Genomic DNA, 24,849 nt, shown 5'->3' on the forward strand with positions numbered 1-24,849 from the left:
GAGAGAGAGAGAGAGAGGGAGAGACCATTGCTAGTGGTGGAGGAAACACTCCTTCATTTATTTATTTATTTTTACACAAAGCCAGAATGTAAGTAAGTAAAGCAGCCAGCTGGGCCTCAGTCTCTCAGCAGTGTGTCGGAGCCTGTCACCACCACTGCCACTGAGACAGCTACAAGTTTACAACAGCTGCCGACTAATGTTTGATCAGTGATAAAATATGCCGGGGTGACAACACCATGCTGCCCATGCATTTGTGGGGGCCTTGCGCATTAAAAATTCAGTGCCTGGCAAGTATAGAGGGCCCTGATGGTCTCAGTGCTGCTGCTGCCTCTCCCCATCCGCCCCCCCCACCCCCCCCGAAAGGTATACCCAGGGACGGAGACAACTTCACAAGATGTCAGGAACCATCTCTGCTTTGTGTTCACCGGGCGAGCCTTCCTCTGAGTAAACCTGCCCTCACATCAGCTTTTGTGCTGGAGGACCACTGCTCAGACCTCCGGCGCTACACAGGCAGAGAAGAAGAGCTCTGTGGAAAGTACCATCAGATGACACTGACGGTGGACAAATAGGGCAAACGTGGATGACATGTTAGATGTATTACAGTAAGCTCTGTGGAAGAAGAAAGTCATGGAATTTCATTTTATTTTTTTAAGTTAACACATTTTTTTTCTTGTAATGATAATTTATTCCATGATAATACAAACGCTTGGAAGCCTATTTAAATTTCAATTAAATCATTATGATAAAATAATAGATAGTTTCCTTGTAAAATAATAATAAATTAACATAAAAAAAAAAAATGATGTCCCCTCTGGCTTTCCATACACCTTGATTTCATAAAGGGTTTGTAAGAAAAAACATGATCATTTCAGTAGAAGAAATAGAAAATTCATGTCATTGTATGACAGTAAGGTATTTCGGAGGTTTATGAGGTTAAGCTTCATCATTAACTAACTATGGTATGAGGCAGTTGTGTCCTTTCTTTTCTTAGGCACTTCCAGCTGTCTGGTTGTCTGTTTGTTCGCGGGGAAGCCAACAACGTGGGCATGCCAAGGAGAGTCTCCTGGTAAATGTCAACTGTCAGAGAATTGAGGCTTCCTCATCAATCGCCCTGCCATGGAGCTCTGGGCAATGAAACCCCCTCCGAGGAACACCAGAGAGATAGAGAGAGGAAAAGCGAGAGAGAGAGAGAGAGCACAATGGCACTGAATAACTGAAGGAAGTCATGGTCAAAAAAGAGAGAGAGAGAGAGAGAGTGTGAGCGAATCAGATTTCCCTTCCCCTGTGACAAGGTCCTCTGACAGTTTTGTTGCCGGCAGTCTGAGCAGTAGGCTATGATTGCCAGAGTGCATTAGAGGCCCTGTGTGTAATTTGACATCTCAATATTGAAATAGTAATGCATCCTCACACAGCATAAATTGTTGCCTAGTAATTGGATTCCAGACATGCGGAGCGGGGATCCGAGATGTCCTTGCAAGCTTGATAATGCTGTGTCATGGTGGCTGGAGAGACAGAGAGAGAGAGAGAGAGAGAGAGAGAGAGAGAGAGAGCAGCAATTATGTTAAAATGAAGAAGGAAATAAAAATGATTTAAAAAAAAAAATGATGTGGGTTCGCGATGTGGAAATGATTCACCCATCCACCGACTGGGGGCACTTACAGTATTTTCCTCTCCTTCAATATGTGATACAAGGCCACATTCAACATGTTACGCCCTTGCCCTTGCCCCCCCCCCCCCCCCCACACACACACACACACACACACAGCACACCCTCTGCTCTTTTGTTCCTCGTTGTTCAGTTGCAGCTTCTTGCCCACCTAAATAATTCAGTCCAAGTGAGAATCAGCATATATCTTACAGCATACTTAACATGCCAAAAACAGCAACAGACAAGGGACAGGAGGCCGGACTTCAATTAGGTCTTTTGTTACAGACAATAGGGCAACAAATTCATTTTGTTACAATGCCCGCTGCATTGTGAGCCATCAATTTTGTATCTGGCTCTTTCCTCCGCCCTCTCTCTCCCCTCCTCTCATGTTTTTTTGTTTCGCTAACGCTGTTGACGTCCGTACCCACTCCCTTTCCCTGCCTCTTTTTATCATTACACCATGAGCCCCAGATATCAGGTGTTTCTGTGCTCTCGCGTGTGTGTGTGTGTGTGTGTGTGTGTGTGTGTGCGTGTGTGCGCGCGTGCATGTATGTCCACAGCCCTCGGTATTGTGTTACCTGGGATCAAGTGACGGTGGAGCCTCGAAAAGAGCTGGCTATTCTTCAGGGTCGCTGAGATACTGCCGACTAATTGGATGAGGTGTAAGTCAAGCCAACAAGGCCTCAGACTTTGATGTGACACACTGGCGAGAGAGTAAGAAAGGGAGAGAGAGAGAGCGAGAGAGAGAGGAAGACAGAGAGGTGTTGCACACACGTCACTGTTAGTTTCAAACGCAGGCCTTTTGTACCCACCTCCACCTGTTCACACACACAATGCGCCACGCAAACTGTTGCGATCCACTTCGTTTATGGTGGTTCATTAATTTTGCAGGCAGTTCTTTGGTTTCCTTATGTTTGGCTACTTGCTTTTCATTTGCTCCTCCTTGTTTGTTTGCTGTTTCACTGTATACAGGAAATGTAGAAGGTAATTGACCAAAGCCAATTAAATTTTTCTTGACATGATGGTGAAGGATTTGATAGGGTTTCATCAAGATGAGAAGTGGGGGAGTAATAATACGTAGCATTATGACACAAGAAAAGTTTATTCCAGCTCTGTTTTATTCTATTTTTAAATGTTTTTTGTCACCTCAGTGTTCATGGAAACTTTTACAATTTGCAAACATAATTTGAGTGCCGTTTTCGTAATAGCAATGGAACGTATCAATAAAAGTAAAATATGAATAAGAACTGAGCAAGTTGAGCTAATAAAGAGTAAACACACATATTAAACAGTAATATAATATATAAATATATAATCAAAAAAATTAGTTGACAATAAGAAAAACAAAAGACATGTTGACAATATGATTTTTATGTGAAAAATGAACAAATCATTATTTAACTAATTTTTAAATATTAATGTGTTACACATACTATACTCCAGATGTGTTCACATCACACTTCACTTCACACATGTAAACGGAATGCTATTCATCAAAAATGTCATGAGTACAAACTATGGACAATGGCTTGTTGCTTTTGGCAGTACAAGCGCCCCAGCTAAGACTCTTCAATGTGTCTCAGCACCCACGTTCTGGGAAACAGAAGCATTGCATAGTTTGGTGACTGTGGGCAAAGAGGACAGGGGATAAGGTTGAGGATAAGTGTGCTGGAGCTACGCTGGCTAACTACAGTGGATTGTGTCCACTCTGGAGCTGCCTCCAGCGTGTCAGGGTTGAGCTCGACAACAGGGTCGGCCTTTATCACCAATTTGTTAATCCTGTCATAGTGCTGCCTTTCTAAAATGTCACTGAAAAGGACATTATAGTGGCAGCAACTGATTTATGTAAAAAAAAAAAAAAAAAAAGTGTTACATGTGGTGAAGGACTCAAGCAGTGCCTTTGTGATGTGGTATCATCAGATACTTAAAAGAAGGAGCTTGTCACTAACTCTCACTTCTTCTGGGATAAAGAGTTAGAAAAAAAACAGTCGGTTGAAAAAAAAAAAAAAATGGGGTGGAGGGGAGAAAGGGCGCGTGCAGGGTGAAGTTACAGCAACAGCTGGTGTATCCTGGGATGCTGGCCAGGATGTTGACTCTCTCTTTCACCTCCCATCTGTTTTCATATCACCTACAATCCCTTGTCTACATCCTCGCTCGCTCTTACTCTTTGCCCTCACCCACTGTATATTTCTATGTCTTGACCTGCCACTGCCTTACTTCATTTTTTGTCTTTACCTTTCTTTCCTTTCCATAATGTGAGCCAGTGACACCCAGTAACAGCTAGGCCATGATACCTACTGCACTATACTGTACTAAGGGGTCCAGCTGTGGACTCCCTCAGTGTGACAGTGCAGTCAGTCTGTAATGAATGAAGAGGATCCAGAAACAAAAACTAATGATACACAAACAACCCGATAAAGGTGACACTCTTTTAAATGACCTTTTTTTTAAAAAATAGTAGTGTAGGGATAAATGATAGCAGGGAGACATAGAATGGATTCAGGCACACATCCAAATTACATGACTCAGTCTTATTAGCCACAACATACAGGATGTTTCTGTGAATGTGTGATCAGCAATCACACATTTTAACCTTTAAAATAGTCAGAGAAACTACTGAAGCACACCCCGACACTGTACACTGTACCTATAGACACAGTGGGATTTGTGTGTGTTCCACACCTTAATGCCACATTGTTGGCTTCCTTTTTAAATGTCATGACAGGACATGCCATATTGAATGTAATTACGATATGAACACATTGTAGTCGCTTATGTTGTGTGCTCCATTCATCGAGTTCAATTGTCTCCTTTGGTAGTGTTTTTTTTTCAAATGGTAAAATCACAGAGAGGCCATTGTATATCGCAGAGTAGACTGACATGTCCCACATTGTTAAAATAATCCTTTTAAAATGTGTGAAATAATTTAGTTCCCATAATCCTTAAAATCCCCAGTAAGTATTACAGGGTAAGGAATGGATGGAAAATGACTATTTACACAAGAAAGGAGGGAATAATTAAGGGTATTTCACTGCAAGGGTAATTTGACATGCAATTTGCAGTAAAATGCTTAAATGGTTAAAAAAAAAAAGAAAAGAAAAAAAAGAAAAATGTCCATAGGTTTTTTTTTTTTTTTTTTTCATCTGGCTCTAACTAACTCATCTTGGCACTCAGCATTGTTAGAAGTGCTACTTGCCCTCTCTCTATTCACAGTGGGCTTTAATCTCAAGCGGGTAGCACAATTATTGGAGTGGCTGTCCAACTGTGGGGACTTTTTTGATTCGGAGTGCTGTTTATTAGCTTGAAGCATCTGGGCAAGGATCTTGTGATTAATTGGGGTGAGCTGCCCCCGATATAACAAGGTCAGCCGTCGCCAAACCTTCTTCACTCTTCCCATTTACATCAATTAGAACTAAGAGGGGTAGAGCTGCGCCTTGGGCCGAGACACACACACACACATACACACACACACACACACATACACACACACACACAAATACAGAAAAGGACAGCGAGAAAATGTATGTGTAAGAGAGAGTGTGGAGAATTATATGGAGAATATGTGTGTAAGACAGAGAGAGAAAAAAAATCATATATGTTGCACCAGCCAATCTTAATTTAAATATAGCACGGAGAGGGGCCTTTAATTAATTTAATGCAAATGAGACTTTTTGCTATATGTCTGTGCCGCTTTAACCACTTTACAACTACCACTATACCACATCAGCCAATTAGAGAGCCGGTATGTCACTGCTGTAAAAGTGGAGAGGATGGAGTAAAGTGCTTAATCTAATAACAGTGTAGGAGGTAGCGTTATGTTCTATAAGAGCAGACTTATGTGATTTTGTGTTTGTCGTGTTTCATGAATACTGTTTTCATTTTTTTTTTTTTTTCATTTTGGCATCATTTATTCTTTTTGTTCATCGTGTTTTTATTGTGTGTCGAAGTTTTTATTGTGGCAGCAGGGGGTGTTGATTCTGCCGACCCAATCAGATGTAAGCTACACCCTGTGGCCCGCAGTCTTTAGAGTGTGTTGCAAATTGGGAGTGTCAAACTATCCTCTGGCTTTTGTTTCTTGGTCCCTAATTAACTTTATATTCATTAGTAAATCATATTATGATTATATGCTCATCAAGTCAGGATCCCCTTTCTGTGCCAATGGCAGCCCACCCACTCACTTAAATCATGAATGCTATTATGGAGTGACACACAAACACACACACACACACACACACACACACATATGCTCACATACGCACACACAAGCGCACACTTTCTGAAAGCTATCCAAATACAGCATGTACAGTAGAGGGCGTTTTCTGTTACTTCAGACAGAGGGCGGCCTTGTGTCAGCTTCCTCCTCCCTCTCTCCCTCACTCTCTCTCTCTCTCTCGCTCCAGTCATATTGAGGAACACAGGAGATCAGGGACATGTATAGAGAGGCAGCCTCTGTCTCTGGAAGGAGAACAGTGTTACATGGCTTAGCAAAACAATTATTTTATAAATATTTGAAACATAGAGGTTTTTATTTATTTACTACACTGTTATTTCACAGCTATTCTTGCATAATTTCATACTGTGACACTGTTTTGGTTTTCAAGTGGCATAACCAGAAGTCACAGACAAAAATTTGAGTAATTCAATGAGTTTTTCGTTGTCTTTGTTTGAACTGTCACGTTCAGACTCATTCTCGGTGGATAAAAATGTGTTCAGTCAAATTAATGAGCTCTTTTGCATCTGTTTTGATTTTGAATAGTTTTCAATGAGTTTCTAAAGAGCAATCTAACAATCTTAAAACTCTCATTTTGTACTCCTACAACTTACACAATAACTGTTTGATCTTCAGTCTGACAGAAGACAGCTGAGCTGGTTTATATTATCCCCATGTTCAATAATCTATTCAACAGCAAAGACTGCAGTAGACGCTGTACCAGTGTTTTAGAACTGATGTAAGATGAGGCAATCTCACCAGGACTGCCACGATAAGCCCTGATTGGTCCTAACCGTATAGGAAAGAAAAGGAAGTAAAACAATAGAACAGGAAAAGAGAAAAAGGAAAAAAGATGGCTGACCACAACGTTTCCCCTACCATCAGATAAGGAGACAATATGTGGATGAACACATGTTTTCGACTGTAGATTATGACGGAGCACTGTTATTTCCTGTACGAATACACTTTCAATTTCCTGCCCGGCACTTTAGTTTTATTACATTGATAACACGATACCATCGGCCGTAGCCATGGGGACGAACCGACAGTGCTTACAATAGAAGAGAGTGATAAGAGAAATGATGTGAAAGACAGAATAAAAGAGAGAGGATAGGATAGGGTTGAGAACAATCAGTCCCTGACAGAAGTCTGGTTGCAGCCAGCAGGATGATCATAATTACTATTATTTAGTCATTAGTTACAAAAGACCATGTTATAAGGAACACCATTTTCCCAATTATGATTCTTGAGTCCTTTTCAAGGCGTTTTGATTAGGTTTCTTTGTGGACTCTGTTCAGTGTAATTGTGTGTACTCAGTGAGCAATAGCTCTGTATTAAAAGCCTGATATCACAGCCGTTTGGTCATTCGATGGAGAGTGTAAATGGAAATTCATAAACTGCTTACTTTCAAGTCACGATTGTCCATATTAACAGAAACTGTGTTTGGAATAGATTGTATTGATGACGCGGATTTAGTTCCATAAGTTCATGACAGTGTGAAGACAGATGCGCATGTGTCCTCGTGTGTGCGTCTAGGAGAAAATGTGTATTTATTTGCATGAGTGTGTATGTGTACACAGATACAACGAGCACATATCTGTGTGTGCGTCTTCCTCTCCGTCCTCTCTCCTGTCCTTGTGTCCCCTCAGGCTTCAGTCAGTGACCCCTTGTTTCCACAAAGGTCCACAAAATGATTTCCTAGCGGCGCTGCAAATTTCCAGCCAGGTCCTGATCCCCACTTGGACCAATTGGAGTCAATTTGTTATTGCAAATATAAATTTGGTAACTTGTAATATCCAGTGAGCCAGGCAGGGGAGGCCACTGGCAAAGGCCAATCCTATTTTCACTTCTGACCCCTCATTGAGGCGAGCCTTTGTTAGCTTAGGCATTCAGCTGCCAATCACAGCAGAGTTTTTCATTAAATTCACTTGAGAAACTCCCCAGGTCCCAACTGGGCAGCGACCACAAGAATTCATGGGAAGAAAGATTCTTCTGAAAATAACTAAAGAAGAAATGCTGACCTGCTTCTCATTGCTATGTTTAAATATGTCCATAAGCAGCAGGGGGAAATAACCTATACTTTACCGACCACGATTTTAATTCAGTAGTTTATAAAAAAGAAGTTGAAAGCGAATTTGTTTGAGCCTGTCTTTCTACCTTAGTAAACTTTTTTTTTAATATATATTTCTGTACCAGCCATTACTAATTATTCATGTATCTGACTTTAAAATATTCAGTATTTACATAGAAAGTCTGACTTCCTCATAATGCACAGTCACAAATAATTTTGTAATTAGAAGACATGGAGTGGCTGTGTGTGTGTGTGTGTCTGCAGTGTCGGGGTGAGAGGGGACAAGAGTGGGCAGTAGAAGTGTGAATACTTGCTTGACTCCTTGGCCTGAGGCAGCACACACATAGAGACACACACACACTATTTGGGCCCGGTGTGATTCCCCCTGAAGCGGTTGACATTTCCCCCAGAAGGATAATTGAGGAATAACATTTGCGTTACAATTTAACATGACCCCTGCCTTTGGAAGCCCTTTCATATTACCCAGCTGAAGATGGCTGCTGACACCCACTTAGGCAGGAGGGATGATGTGTGTGTGTGTGTGTGTGTGTGGTGTGTGTGTGTGTGTGTGTGTGTGTGTGTGTGTGTGTGTGTGCGTGCGTGTGTGTGTGTGCGTGCCTCTGTGTGTTGGTCTATATGTCTGTTTTTGTGTCTGTTTTTGTGTCTGTATTTTCCACTGTATGTTTACCATCTCATCTGTGTGTGTGCATGCTTATGCTCCTTTGCAGGGTATATACATTTAAATGTGTGTGTGTGTGTGTGTGTGTGTGTGTGTGTGTGTGTGTTTGTGTGTGTGTGCCTCAATAGCTGGCCAACATATGGGAGGTGGATGGATGGCTTCAGGCTCAGTGATAGGGTATTGTTGATGTTGGAGGAAAGAAAGGGAAAAGAGCTTATTATTACAATGGCAGAGTCAATGTCAAGAGGAGCTGCACTGACCTTTTCAAGTCTTTGCCTAGCAACTATTAAAAAAATGTATCAAGGCAGGGGGATGGTGTGTGTGTGTGTGTGTGTGTGTGTGTGTGTGTGTGTGTGTGTGTGTGTGCGTGCGCGTGTGTGTATGTGTTTGTTTCCACGTGGCAGTGTGCACATTTTGTATGTGTGTGCAAGACTCAGAGGTAGTGACATGAAGCTGCCGCTAAAAGCTAAGGTTAATGGATTGACTGTTACCTGTTCTCGAGGCTTAACATTGGCCCATACACAAGGGGAATCATCCGCGGCTGCTTCAACAGCCTCAGTGCCTCTGCTGGAAGGCTAAATTAGCAGAGCCGTGGCTTGTTTGTTTTTGGAATTTTGGAGGGTTTATCTCAGTCAAGGATACAAGGTCGAGACACAGTCTTTAATCACTGTACCTCACCATGATGGCTTTATCCTGAGGTAGTGGGTGGTGCTTTCACTTGATGCTGTGTACACAGTGGACATAATCCTTTGAAACATTGGTGATATCAAACAGACATCAGTTACGCCTTTGTGAGGGAAGCAAAAATTTGCCTATATAGAAATTTAACTTTACACACATACAAATGATATAAAACACCAAGATAATAATTCAAAAAATATAAATATATGTAAAAATGTACATACAGTATGTCAGAATAAGATTTTGTATTCTCATGCAAAGTGCAGGGCAAGGAATGACTGAAGACTGTGCTAGACAAGGAAGAGGACATACATGGGTCAGAGGTCAGAGGTCGCTATCCTGACATCCAGAGTAAAAGAGGCTTCTTGTCTCTATATTGGACATGTGCCACTGAGGTGTTTGCCAAGCCAGAACAGTCTATTGCTCAGTTGGTGATGATAATGAAAAAGCAAAGAGTTGCTATAATTACTATATATCATAGAATTAAGAACCACTGTTTCTTCTTCCACTGACCTAGTGTTGAGATGAGTGTGACTCAATGACTGGATCCTTCATTTTCATTCTTAAAAGACTGCTGGACTCACAATGGACAGTTTAAAAGAAAAGAAAAATCAAAATCAATGCAGCAGAACCAAGGATATCACTTCTTTATTCTATTTTTTTTTTATGAAAACCTGGCCAGCAATACCCACAATGCAACTCAACTGCTCACAGTCCTGTCACACATGCAGCACCAGCCTTGCCAGAAAAAAAAAAAAAAAACATGTTGTACAATGACCATGTATATATTCAGTAATGCTGCTTTCACTATTGATGTCTGACCATTAGGAGACTTCTGAGTGCTGCAGTACTGAAGGTTGAATTATAAAGTAGCACTTCTACATTAACTATATCTTTATCCTACACTGCTATTCCCATTCCTCTTCATCAGAGCAGCCAGGCAAACCGTTTCACACCAACTCGCTCCGTACCAACCGCCCTCCACTGATAAATGAGTGGATTAGTGACTGGTACACTTTATTAAAAAGTAATAACAATTTTTGTTGGCACCCTTCACGTAGTAAGGAGTGCCATGAATCACAGGATATTGGCTGTCTGTATCTGATGAATGCATCGTTTACCAGCCGAGGAGTTATTTAGTAGCGGCTATTAATTTAAATCACATTTACCCCCCCCCAAGCTTGTGATGGGGGAAACACAAGCTCGGCAATGGAAGGAAAGCTGAGAGTAAAAGAATTAGACTTCACAGAATGGATACCTTGGTGTTTTTATCGAGGTAATTTCCTTAAGTATGCCTAAAATGACAACTACGATACTGCTGTTTCATAGTGATGCTTATGTAGAAACAAGCTTAATGCCTGACATTTAATGTTGACTGCAGCATTGAAACTCTCTTGGATGTTTGCAAAATTGTATTGTAGTTCACATGTTTTTTTTGGGGGGGGGTTTTCCCCCCAACTATCATGAACCTAACTCATACCTATTTGATGACACCATTATGAAACATACTATGGCAGCCAGGTAACAGTCAGCATGATAACTGCAATTCTAAAATGATCATTTCAATTACGGCGGCTCTGTGCGTTTGAGCTCTGTGCAGGAAATGAATGTGTTTTACTGACCTTTGCTGTCTTCGCACCATCAGAGACATTGCTTTACTTGGACTGAATCTGTTTCTCTTACACATATTACACTATTAATTACTGATATTTTGGAAAAATCACACAACTCATAAAAGTCTAATGAGCTGAAATACAGCACACGGTATGTCATGTCTGGACGTTTCGGTCTCTGTCTATCTTTGATATCCGTCACCCACAAGACCCTGTCATGAAATGCTGGTGGTCCCTCATTTCCTATTTCCTGTAAGAGGGTTTGAAGGCTATCCAAACATAAAATGGGGAGCTCATGTAAACACACAACAGCCTTAGCCAGACATATCATCAATTATTCAATACAATAACAATGTTTCAAGACTGAATAATTTGCCTATGGCTACGCATGTGGAATTTTTGAGGAAGGCACCTGAGCAGGAGCGTTACATTTCTTAATGTTCCCTCTGCAGAGCTGCTAATCGTCTGCTCCATCTACTAGATGAATTGGTCGCAAATGACTTGAACTTTAGACTTTACAAAAACAACAAAAAAAAAAAATTCTGATTCCTTCAACCAGTTAGAGATGGTCTGTCTTGTTGGTGCATTGTTTGCTAATCAAAGGCCTACTGTGTGTAAACATGTGCATGTAATTCATATTTGGACATTACTTCCCTTTACCACATTTGAATGTAGGCTGTGGTTATTGGTGCCTTACTTACGGGATATTCACCGAACAATAAATTAGTTCCCTAAAGTAGTATGTACATTAGAACATTTCAGCAAAGATGACATTTACAGCTCTGATAATAAGGTAAAATAGTCAGTGATGTGTGGGTATAAAAGTATAATGAAGCCGACTTATGGTGAAAATGACTTGTGGGTGACCTTAAAGCGTAGGGGCCAGAACCCAAATTACCAGCTCCCTCATAAACAGACCCAGGCTCATATTTACCATAAGCCTGGGTTTAAACTTAATTAAATAGGCAGATCGGAGCATTTAGGCTGGAAATGTGTGCACCTACAGCTTAAGTATATACTATGTCATGTTTTCTTAACCTTCCTGTCGACTCCTAAGGTGTGTCTGGTAATTGAAACATAACAGAATTAGGTTACAAATGTCTAACAGAGCCCTGTGTGTACAGTAGAAGCCCATACACCACTGAGCTAAGCACATGTTTTCATTTAATTAGTTTTTCATTTGGGCCTGAATGCCTTGTGTCAATACAGGCAAACAAGTTGGTGTAGAGGAGGATTTTCTGTGTGCATGAGTTTTACCCAAATATATGTGTTCATTTTGATTTTCTGCTTCCCTCATTTGCCAAAAATATTGACAAGCAAGATATTCATGAGTGCTAAACCGGGGTTATGATTCCCCCTATGTCTAGCTGCTGCGTTAACTTTACAAGGAAATCAAAAGATTTTTTTTTTTTTTAAACAAATCATTTAATTTTATTTATTGATTAGAATTTAGCAGACATCTCTTGAATCTGTTACAGCCTTGTCTGTATGATCTTGACAGTTAAACGCTGTTTTGATTTTTTTTCTTTTTTTTTTCCTCGTCTCCTCCCACACAAAACCAACTTGAGTAAGTGTGTCAAAAGTGAAACTCAAAGAAGTATGAAACGCTAAAAGCTAAGGTACGGCTCGCAGCAAAGTGCTATTGATCTTTGTTTTTTATCTTTGGTGTTAAGGAGGAATGCATCTCCCCTGTCAACTTCTCCTGAATCTTCACGGCGCACAAGCACAGGCTGAGTTCCCTGAGTGGAGACACTTTCACTTATTGACGTTTGTTGTTAAAACCCACAAAGATACACACTTCATTTTTTTTTTTATTGTTGTTAACTCTTCACATGCAACAGGAAGATGATGACAGGGTGATAGACAAGTGACTGCGTTATTCGAAGGATATTCACAGCAGGTCTGCATATTTGTATATGCTGGCATTGTTACAGTTAGTCTGTTTAGAGTTTGTCAAATCATGTTTTCCTGCAGAATCACACTGATCCAACAAACCAAAAGAAATAAGAAAAAGTGTGTGGATATATAATAAAGGTTACTTTATTTTCACTGTAACTTTAGGAAAGTTGCTTTTCTGATACTGGTGATATGTATCTGTATTCCCACTGTACTGTCACTCTGTCCTGATGATTAATGTAAAAGAATTTGACAGAATTCCAGGCCTCATGTCCCTCCTGGGCGATGAGTGATAATCTGCCCGCTCCAGGCAGCTCTTGAGCGCGATGGGAAGCTGCGTCGGGCCTCCTCTCCCAGGTGAAGAGCCCCAGGGGCCGGGGTGCAGAGCCTGGAGGCTACCCAGGTGTTCACAGTTATTACTGACTGTCTGTCCCAGCTGGGGAGAGAACAGCACATATATCAGTGACTGCAATGTTTGCGTTCGCTGTCAGGTTTGTCTTACTGACTTTTGGCCTCTCTCCTGTCCTCTCTGACCTTTCACACACCCACACACACACACACACACACACACACACACACACGCACACACACACACACACACACACACAGACAGACACTTTGTTTCGAAATAATGTTTAACATGACATTTTCATAACTTTGACTGCTGTGAAGTATTACTAGCAGTGTTTCCTGTCTGATCCTGCCGTCTTTAAAGCCATATGAGAACTTGTTATATAAAACATACCTGCATGAACAGTTTTTTTTTTTTTTTTGACGCAACAAACAGCCAGCATTTACTGTGAAAATTACTCACAATTCTTGGAATAACTGACTTCAAGCATCAACTGAGCTTTAAATTGATATCGAACACAGCCCTATTGTGTCCGTACTGTGAAGGAATGAAAGCTGGCAGAGAGGCAGCATAATTTCTAGGGCACAAAGCCGACACTAGATGGCTGCAGATAATGGAGAAAAGGAGCTAATGATACACACATACTGTAGGCAGGGTGACAGGGAGGGAGAGGAGGGGAGGAGGGGAGGAGGTGGGGGTGAGAGAGAAGAGGGTAGAGTGAGTAAAGCTAAAGGGAACCTGAAGCGAAGGGAGAGATTAAAAGAGAAAGAAAGATCAAGCGCAAAGAGTGGGACTGCTGTTCACATATATTTCTTATAGGCAGCCATGCAATTACTCTAACCTAGATCTATTCAAATATCTGTTCACATGTTGAAATGAAAAGCAGATGCAATCCTGTCTTTCACATCTGGACATGCAGAGATACAATTATTACCCATAGTCAAATAACCAGTGGGTAACGCGTCCAAATTTCCCAAGCTCTGAAAGTGACCCACATCCAAAATCTACAGTTCCCATTGCATTTAAGTAGTATGGCTCCGCAAGTCAGCGGGGAAAAACTACACACACCTGTGAGCAGTGATATTCAAATGAGATATATATTAATGTTTCTGGGCCAAAATGGGAGGTATACACACATCTTTGTCTATGGAAAGATGAAGCTATTTCACAATCAATAGAGCAGTCAGAATACATTTTTACTGGGTGCATTACGCCGCAAATGAATTGTAGAGCTTGGTAAAAGCCAATTGGATAGGTGATGTAATATCTGTGAGCGTCCGCCTGACAATTGGTTATATTTCCAGAACATGTAGATTAATGGTGTTCACAGCGTGCCACATCTTGGGTATTCATTATACACACACACACACGCTTGCACTTCATTTTATACCATTCAACAGCCAAAGAAAGCTGTGGCAAGAGGGATAACAAGAGTCATTGATTATCTCTAAAAAGCGAGAGGAGGATCATAATCTCACAAGAGGGGGGGGGGGGAGTCTTGAATGTGGTTTAAATATGTTCTCAGAGCCTCTGAAATATTTATCACTTCGAAATGCAATTGGTGCATTTGCTTGGAGTTTATGGCATTTTCCTTTAGCACTGCTGAGGGAATAAATGGGAAAGGGGGGGGGTATAAAGGATACGTCTTTATCAGGATTGGCTCAGACAGACTTATTAAGGACTGCTACGGTATGTACAGTAGTGGAGACTCTTGTCTAAGGCGCAGATCACAACATGGACATCAGCGGAGAGATTGGTGTTATAAACTGCGGGGTAAATGTAATATAATATATTTCCATGGCTTTGGGACTTCTGTTTTATTTATGCCTCGTGATTTCAGGGGAACTATCTCCATTATTGAGATAAAGAGGCTGGTTAAAATATAGGTATGCTCTATAAAAAAAAATATTAAAAAAAGAGAGAGAAAGAGCTGCTTCTCTATCTTTCAGACATCTGAGAGGAATGAGAAAAACCCAGCCAGGCAATCAGCCAGCACAAATCATTCGAGGTCATTATTTAGATTGATTACGTATGAACTCTAATGTGCTAACACTATTTCTATAAGCTCTGTGAAGTCAAACAGGTTTAAACCTCACAAAGATATATTTAAGTGGTATGTCACACCAAATATTAAAGTGATCATGTACATATCTGGAAAATCAGAGGGATTTAACTGTTTGTAGTGATTTATATCTGTTCCTAATGTAGGCGCCCCCCCCCCCGCGCCTCGAGTTTCGAATCAAACACATACGCAGCTGGCACCTACAATCACAGCAACACAAGCAAGATGTCTGGAAAGCTGTAATTGAAATTATCCAGGCAGATGACTGGAGCTACCTGCCGGCTGACAGAATGAGGGAGGAAATTCATTTTAAGGTATATATGGTCACACTCGGCGGTGAATACTTTTGCTTCCTTTTGTAAATAAGAAACTGATGCCAGTGATGGCAGCTGAGTTACAAATGTGAACGTATACGTGCACTTCAAATAAATACCTTTCTGATTTCACAAGGCCTGTGTGATGAGTCGTGAGGGACTTCATTTCAGTGGTTTGGTTGGCATCGACACACACACACACACACACACACACACACACACACACACACACACTGTGATGTGTCTCTTGTTGTAATGTTGATTTTGTTCTGTTCCTTTAACCTTTACCATTATTTTGTAAATCACTTTGTAACTTCGGTTTTCAAAGGTGCTCTATAAGTAAACATTAACTTTTACTTACTTTTGCTCACACACCAACACACACATGCGCATGCTAGGTTGATCATTCCATCGTGATGAGGGTAAAGGTTGGGTTTGACACCAGTAGATTTCCCAGTAATTCAATTGTAACCCCAACTAACCCTAAATTTTAGCAAGTAAATGATATAGACAGCAACTGTTAGCACCCTAGATACCTGATGTCTTCGTTGGGGGGGGGGCTTACCTGTTTGAAAGGCTCCTGAGCTCTTCTGTTCCTCCTTTTCTTCCAGTCTCTTCATTCCAGTCCTCCTCTGTCTTAATACACTTTATATACTGTATATTCCCTCTCATTCCATTTTCACTGTGGTAATTGGATTTGATACAGAGAACCAAATAATGCTAAACACCCTTACAGAGAATTTTTTTTTTTTCTTCTTGAGAGCTTAAGTGTCTCGTCTCCAAATGCTGCTATACAGTATACTCCACCTCAATTTGAGGGATTTAAATAAATCATATTCACGTAAACCCGTATGAATAGGAATTGGGTTTGCATCTCATTATCATTTTCCAGCACATAGCATAGGCTCGATTCGAACCCCCGTGATGGCAAACATATATGTTTTGATGGAATATCTCACAATTACATTTTAAAAGTTCCCTTAAACACATCATTTTATTGACTTAGAGATGCAGCTTGTGTTTAATATTTGCTTCAAACAGAACAGAACAAAGAAGAACCTTTTTTTTTTTTTTTTTTCCTCCTCTGGTCCATGATCAAATATCACAACAGAAGCTTTACCAAACCAAAGCGGCTGACACACATGCTCTTTGAGGGCATCTCAGCAATCTACATACAATTGCTCCCAACGAGTTAAATTAGACTCTCCCTGAATGGGAATTTGATTCTTATTTCAGAACTTCAGAAGCGTGTTCATTACATCGGCAAACAGCATCCAACAATGACTGATCTGACATCGACAGGCTTTGTTGTTACAAAAATGCAAATACTCACAATGCAGGATGGGTGCAAATACAGAGACAACACACATTCTTCCCTTCAGTTCAAATTAAGGAGAAGGCAAAGAAAAGTGGTTCCATCGGGACATGTTATCCTCTTCTCTGAGTTTATCTGGGTAAAGAAATGATCAGAGTAGCTGCTTTTAGACGAAAATAAACAGAATTATAAAGAGATTGCGATAAAATTGTATTTGGGTGATACATCAGTGCATCATTAATCTTCAGAAACAAAGTTTTTGTGGTTAATTACTGTAGTTGACTCTCTATAAATTGTTTTAGCAGCACTGGAGTTTTTTTTTCCCCCCAAACAAACACTCATTTCATTGAAAATAACACTGTTGTTCTTCAACTGCAGCATGGACTGATGAAGCCAGAAGAGAGTGAGGACTTCCTGCGACCTAGGAAATGTTTTTGTTTTACAGACATTAACATGTGGCTGACATTCAGCCTTCAGACTTACAGGTCTCCAGGTATGTGAGGCCTTTACTAATGAATTCACCATCAATATTTTACTGATTAGACATGAAATATTGAAATATTAATGTTGATCCAGCTGTTCTTCTCTGAAGTGTTAAGCACGCTATTACACATCATTCTGTGAAATATCTGAATGGATTGCTGTTTGTTGTTGCTAAACATTAATACACGTTCAAAGTCCACACTGTTTGCATTGTCGGGGGGGGGGGGGGGGGGGGGGGGGGGTTACATTTTTAAGTTTTGTCTTTAAAAGTTACTTTCATCACTGGCAAACAGACCATTTTGTATTTGTTCTGTATTCGGGCAGAACTAATCCTACAGGGAACAATGAATTTATCTCCTGATGTTGGAAGCAGGGCTCCTTTAGGGCTGGCCTGGGGCCTGAGTAGCAGAGAACAGGACAGGGAGTCCCCCGTTACAGTGCTGGTATAGCATATTCAGAGGGGTGAACAATCCACAGAAGAACAGTTATCTGAGGATGCAGCACAACTTCCACCAACAGCTGTAACTTTTTCATTGTTGGGATACTCGGTCAGTCGGTTCAATGGCTCAATTCCCCTCATAACGTTGTGGATAATTTTGCGTATTTCAAATCAAATGTTGGGTGACCCTAGATTCACATTTTTCCAGGCCTATATACATTTTTCTTTGTTCGAATTAAATAACAAAGCCAACAGTGGTTTAATTGCATTCGGCCACATAGGTCAACCAAACAATCACTTTATGCTTTTTTTCTTGTCATATGATCCTTTTGTTAATGACCTAAATAAGTCATACAGGCGCATACAAACCTTTCCTACTTCACACTTGGCTGCCTAGAGAGATAGAGAAACTGCTTTAATTCATCATCATGGGACTCCTATCAAACCTCGCGGCATAATAATATAGTATGCATATGACCTATGTTAATTAATGATATATTCTGTAATATTAACATGCCATGGTCAAGGTAAACGGGGACCGGAGTTAATTTAATTAAGTGCATGGCTTCACATTCCTCTGGTTATGTTTCAGTGGTTTCATCTAATTCTAGGTTACTCATCAGCCATTATTTCATTGCACCTCTGTGGTTGGTCATCATCACTTGGAAAAAAAAGAAAAAGAAAAAAAGAAAGACAATTAGCATAATTACACCTGACAAAGGGAGTCTGTGGAAAACCTTTACTCAATGAAACCATCACCTAAAAGAGTTATACTTGACAGTCATTGTGATATTTTAAGTTTGGGCTTCTTTGGATGTTTACCAGAGCAAGCAAACAAAAAGGTCAACCAGGGTGGATCTTACATTACCTTTAGCAGAACTAACCAATGAGTCTTTTCTTCCCTGGGTCTTTTTTCTCCTGAGGCATTTCCTCGAGCAATCCCAGCCAACAACCCTCTTGGCACCAATCTAGATCCAGCCTTTAACTTGATTTTACACTACACTTCTTCAAAACAAGATCTTGTACACCGCTTGACTTTGTTTCTGTCAAATGTCTTCTACAAAACCACACGCGAATAATAATCTTTTTGACACAAATGACCTGCTTTTACTTTCAAAACATCTTCCCATTTTGGGTAAAAAAAAAAAAAGAAAAAGAAGGAAAAAACAGGACACTTCTCACCACAGTGTCCAGGACGGTTGAATCCGGAGGCATCAAGCCTCTCTTTTCACTTCTTTCCACTGTGATGTTTGAGATGTGGAGGATGGCTAATTCCTATTAGTCATGAGAGGTTACATGAATGATCCTTTAAGCCAGGTGAGGAGAGAGAAGGACAACGGTGATATTCCGACACAGGCTTTGGTTTCCAGACCATCTCATGTTTTCTCTACGTCATGTTAACACTGCTATTTGATATGTCGGGCAAAGTAGACATATTCATTACAAACAACTAGTACAGCTTCTAACACCCCTAGCTAAGATCCAGGCCCAGATAATGGAGCAGGGAGAGGCAGAGGATGTCTTGTTGTTGTCTAAGCACTGTCATTATAACATTTAAAGGACAAAATAGGATTGCATGACTTGGTTAGGCACGGTTACAGCGTCGGCCATCTTATAGTCTAATACTTGTGGAAGATTCATAATTCAAGCCCACAGGGATCGAGTTGCACATTAAATAGGAAGCTACTGAACAGGGCATGTGATAATTTCCAAGAGGGGTCTCAACTTTATTTATCTTTTTAATATCACAGCAAAACAAGTGATTGGTTGTTACAGTCACCACTTTCTCTTAGAACAATCTATTCATTCAATGCACACACCCATTATATTCTATCCAGGGTCACATGGGAGCTGGAGGACCAAGTAGACAAACAAACATCAAACACTTCATCAAGATGGTTTGAAGAAAATATATAGATTTTTTTTTTTCATAATCTCACCATGGCCATTAAAATGTTCATTATCTTAAATTCTGTTTTATTAAATGGTAATTTATTAGATCCTTCCACCTGCTTTGTTCTTTTCTAGTGCACCACTAAGAGAATCAAGGCCCAAACAAATCAAAACAATTACTCATGCTCATTGAAAGGGTTGGTAGAGGAGCATATTTTCCCCCTCCTTCGCTTCCTCACTGAAAACTGCATTTGTGCATATCTATGCATGGTTGGTCAGCCATATAGATGCTCATCTGTGTCTTTCATCAACTTGACAGCTTTTTTCTCCTCAGAAAGATAACATTTATTATAAGCGTAAGCAATACATATTGGCCCGGAGTAAGTTTGTGGCACATTCCCGCACCTCATAATCACGGCTGTCTGCAGTTAAGTATCCCCCATGATCTATTGACTCCATTTTTATTCACTGCATTTCTGCCCTGGTAGGTAGAGGGAGTCAGTTAAGCACAGAATGCAGAGCAGCCATAATTCATAACATAGCAGGGAGTTAAATAATAAGAGATGTCTGTGTTAAGTACTGGGTAATTTAGCAGATTTAGTTGTTGAGAAATTATACATATGTGATTTTGAAATTCACTTTCAACTCTCTGTGTGGCACAGCTACAAACACAATAATGACTCATTGTATGGCTCCCAAAACTGACTAAATACACATTCAATAATGATATATTTGTTGATAATTCCCAATAAAATGAGTATTTATAAGCACTATTTTAAGTTAAATATATAGCACGACAGTGGACTGATGTAACTTGACTCCTCAGCGTGGCACCTATTGCACCCGGGTTGAGTTAACCCTCATTATAATCGTAAGTTATTGTTCTTTTGTGTTTGTGGAATATGTAAATCAAGCCTTAAGAGAGTTGAACCTACAGCAAAGAAAAGAAAGAAAAAATACAAGAGAATTCACCAGTAAATTAATGTTTTATTAATTATGTTTAAGATAATGTATGATAAAGCTAATTTCAAGACTTTTCATAAAATAAATACAAGGGAATGATATCTCATGAGAGAAACCACCACGTTCTTTAATTTATCATGAAATTAGCTTTTCTACGCTAACTGCCAGTGCGCCATGGGACTTCACATTGTGTTGTGTTCTGTTCTCATATTTTAATCACTCTATGGGAAAAGCCCCCCAGCATTATGCTAATATTTATTTTGGTTTGCATTACCCTGGTGTTTACAGCAAATACGCAAAGGGTCAAATGCGAGTCAGTGTTACTAATGTGATCAAGTTTCATATCATTTTCTTCCTCTTTTCTGTTTATTTACAGTAAACTGCAACCTTAAATAACATTTGGGATCGTGTGCTTGCTGTGACATTTACGCAAATTCCAGGTTGAGATCATTTCTTTAAGGCATGCTTCCGCAGGATTACAAGAAACAGAAAACAAAGAAGTGACAATCCACAGTTAAAAACTAGAGCGGTGGAAAAAAAAAAAAAAAAAAAAAAAAAAAAAAATCTCCTGTGGTGTTTTTATGCGCAAAAAAAAAAAAGCCCCAACATGATAATCTCACATTGTCAGTCTATCTCTCAAAACAACAAAGCCTAATTGTCATGTGGGTATGCAACATTTGTTTGGATATACAGAGGAGAGCTGCCAGTTTTGCCAAGCCAGTATGCCATATGGCTTGTGCTGGTACGTCTCACAAGTGCCCCTTGTTGTATCCCAGCCTAGTGGCTTTCGATTACCTAGCTGTGGCAGTTCCTTTCCCAAGCTGCCACTACTTCTGGCAGATTATAATAAAGATGACTCTTTCTCAGTGTGAACTGCTCTCTCATGGCCAGGAAACCAGACATACACACACACACACACACACGTCGTGAGCACACGACACACATAACACACACCACTGTATTCCCCTCATGCAAAGTACACACACACATCACACGGTGTTAACAGCAGGCTGAAGCTGAGCTGGGCTGTGTGGTGACTGACTGGATGAAATGTGAGGATTAATGGATATTTATATTTCATTATGTTTTTATACTGGCCACAGAATAATGTATGACTCTCTGGGAGATACTGAAACATATGTCAGCTCCTATCCACTTACGGATATAATTCAATTTGACTTTAAATGCACTGATCAAATTTTATTAACGTCTAATACATCTTCCAAAAAGGCAGGCAAATGTGAAATAACTGTCCCACATTTATCAGATAGGGGGTCACATGTAGGGTTGTAATCCAGTTTAGGGCATCACTTCGGTTGTGTTGAATGACATTCCAAAAGTGATCATGGAGAGTGGTGCAATGTGAAGGGTTTATTACTAAATTGAAGAAATTAACAATTGTGATGATGGTTCAGACTGTGAACTTAAGGTCATTTAAGGGGTGTAACTACAGGTTATTATAACATTTATTTATATTTTAGTTCAAGAAAATGGTGAAAAATTCCTATTCCAGTTCCCTTGAGCCTAAACTGACATCTTTCAATGTCTTGTTTTGCTCACTCAGCAATTCAAAAACCCCAAAGATATTCAATCTATTATCACAGAGGACAAGGGAATCTATCAGAAAATGTGAATATTTTAAAAGCCAGAACTAGTGACAATTTTTGGCTTTTGTGCTTAAAAAATTATTTTAACAATAAATCAACTATCAGCATGGTTACTGATTATTTTCTGTTGATCAACTAAAAGATTTATTGATTAATTGTTTTAGCTTGAGTTATATTCACTATAAAATATGAACTTATGCATACTGCACACACAAAAATCACGGGGCAAATCATTTACAGATTGTTTTTTAAACAAAATTTCATTTTTTAATGTTGTATCTGACAAGTTCTTCCACCACTTCATATACCGTTTTTTTTTCTCTCTCTCTTACTGAGGGATAACTTCAGAAACCTTGAATCCATGTTCATCTACTTGTTCTTATTCATTATGTTATGTTATGTTATGTTATGTTAAAGGCAGAAAGCATGGTGGTGCAGTCAGCCCCCTGAACTGATTATAAATCAACACAATTACTATCCTTTGTCATCATAGATGTACGTTTTTTTCATAATCCAATTTCACAAATGGTCAATATTAAAAATCTGCAACTCCACTGAGCGACAGTGCCATTTTTCAAAAAGTCTGTTTTGCAATACGTTTACTTAATAATAAGAAAATGTATTCTCACCCTGCAACAGGAGCACCTGTTTTGCATTTCCTCACTGTCAGATGAAAGCAGTGCTTTTTACATTGTTGTTTATGTATGTTTTTGTCATTATTACCTCCGGTGAAAAGGTACTTGCAACTTGCAGTTCATTATCATAAAGCCAGGAACTGCAGCTCCTCTTCTCCTCCACCCAACTATGAGCAACAACAGGCTCTAATCAGTTACCTACCCACAAACAAAAACAGCGCGCCAAATTAGTTAGCCATCTACTTCCTGACTGAGGTAACCTGCCACCCTCCTCAGCCAAATGACTCACCTCAGTGAAAGACCATCACAACAGCCGGGACAATATGCTTCAAAGGCAATGACAATGGCCATTCTACAGCCACGGTCTGTTGGTGTGTGTGAGTGTGTGTGTGTTTGCGTGTGTGTGTGTCTGAGAGTGTGTGTGTTCTGCAGGTTTTGTTCAACTCGTCACACTACACTTGGCTCCTGGTGTTGCCAGTAATCAATACAGGCCTGAAATCACCTACTGTTACCCGCCTCCCATACTGCCTGTTTTGTCTCTGACTTAATAATGAATTAGATCCCCCTTCAAATGCAGTGGTGACTCTCTTTGTAGCCTCTCATCTCATGACACACACACACTCACACACACACACACACACACACACACAAACACACGATTCAGGTAAATGCATAAATTGTAAATACAATATACAACCATACACGAATGCTTACTTGTACTTGTGCATATGAAAATGAATCTTAGCTGCATACATGATTGTATGTTAATATGAACACACAAACATGCACTTTTGAAGGACTGACCAAATGGTACACACACACACACGCACACACACACACACACTCTTCCCAGCCAGCCAACATCAAGGCTAACATTTCTATCGCATTTGCTAATCACTGATCAATAATTCAGAGCCCCCTCTCATCTTGAAGGGTCCCCAGCTTCCTGAAACATATGGCAGCTGTATGTGTTTGCATGTGTGTGTGTGTGTGTGTGTGTGTGTGTGTGTGTGTGTGTGTATTATTGTGTGCCCATCCTCGTCTCACATCTTTTTATCTGTTGTTCAGGTTACTAGCTCCTTATCACAGATGCCTGTCTGCTTTGACGGCCAAACAGCAAAAGGAAACAACTTGGCTGAAGTTGGTTTTTTTTTAGAACTTGACTTTTGTTCCTTCCCTCCCCCAACCATGTTACATCTAACGATGGAGTGTCTAATGCCAGTTATAACAGCCAGCCCAGTAATTTGCTGTGTAAGTCGACACGATGGTTATCTGTGTACAGGGCACCTTTCATTTCCTCCAAGCCGGGCTTTGCCTCGTTTCATGCTGTCGTTATCTTTCTTGCTAGGTCTTTTGGTAATTTGTCCAGCATGGGTTGATTTGCTAAAGGTCTCCTGTTCTACCCTCACCACCCACACCCACCCCTCATTTCTTTATCTGAAGAAAATTCTGATTAAATTGCTTATATCTTTTCCATCGTTGACTTGTGTATGATGAAAAACTTGATAAGTTAGTAGTTTCAGGGAAGTAAAAACTTTCATTTATAAAAACTTTTTTTTTTTTTTTACTTATATTTTTTGCACATGAAAGAATAAAATGGATCTGTTGGACTTTATTTCCATTGTTAGACTTGTGTAGACCTGTATAGCAACTGCTATTAATGCTACTTTTTAAAAACTTTCCATGTTCCATTTTTTTCCCTTCTACTTTTTCCTTTCCTTCATTCCTCTAGTCTTTCATCGTTTCCTTCTATCAGTGGTTTCTTCCTAAAAAAAGAGAAATAGACTTGTCTTGATAAACAAATGTAGACTTTTCTCCTGGATATAAATTTAACAAATGGTTCTGACAAAACAAGCTACATCTAGTCTCCTCAAAGGCCAATAACAGACCAGAAGAGTTAATACCACCAAAAGCGCAGCCGCCCGAGGAAGGTTTTTTCAAACGACTCGATGTTTTCTTGTACACTACTGTAGATGGAACAGTTGTGT

This window comes from Seriola aureovittata, chromosome 7 (genome assembly GCF_021018895.1).
Source record: "Seriola aureovittata isolate HTS-2021-v1 ecotype China chromosome 7, ASM2101889v1, whole genome shotgun sequence".
In the NCBI taxonomy this organism is placed as follows: domain Eukaryota; kingdom Metazoa; phylum Chordata; class Actinopteri; order Carangiformes; family Carangidae; genus Seriola; species Seriola aureovittata.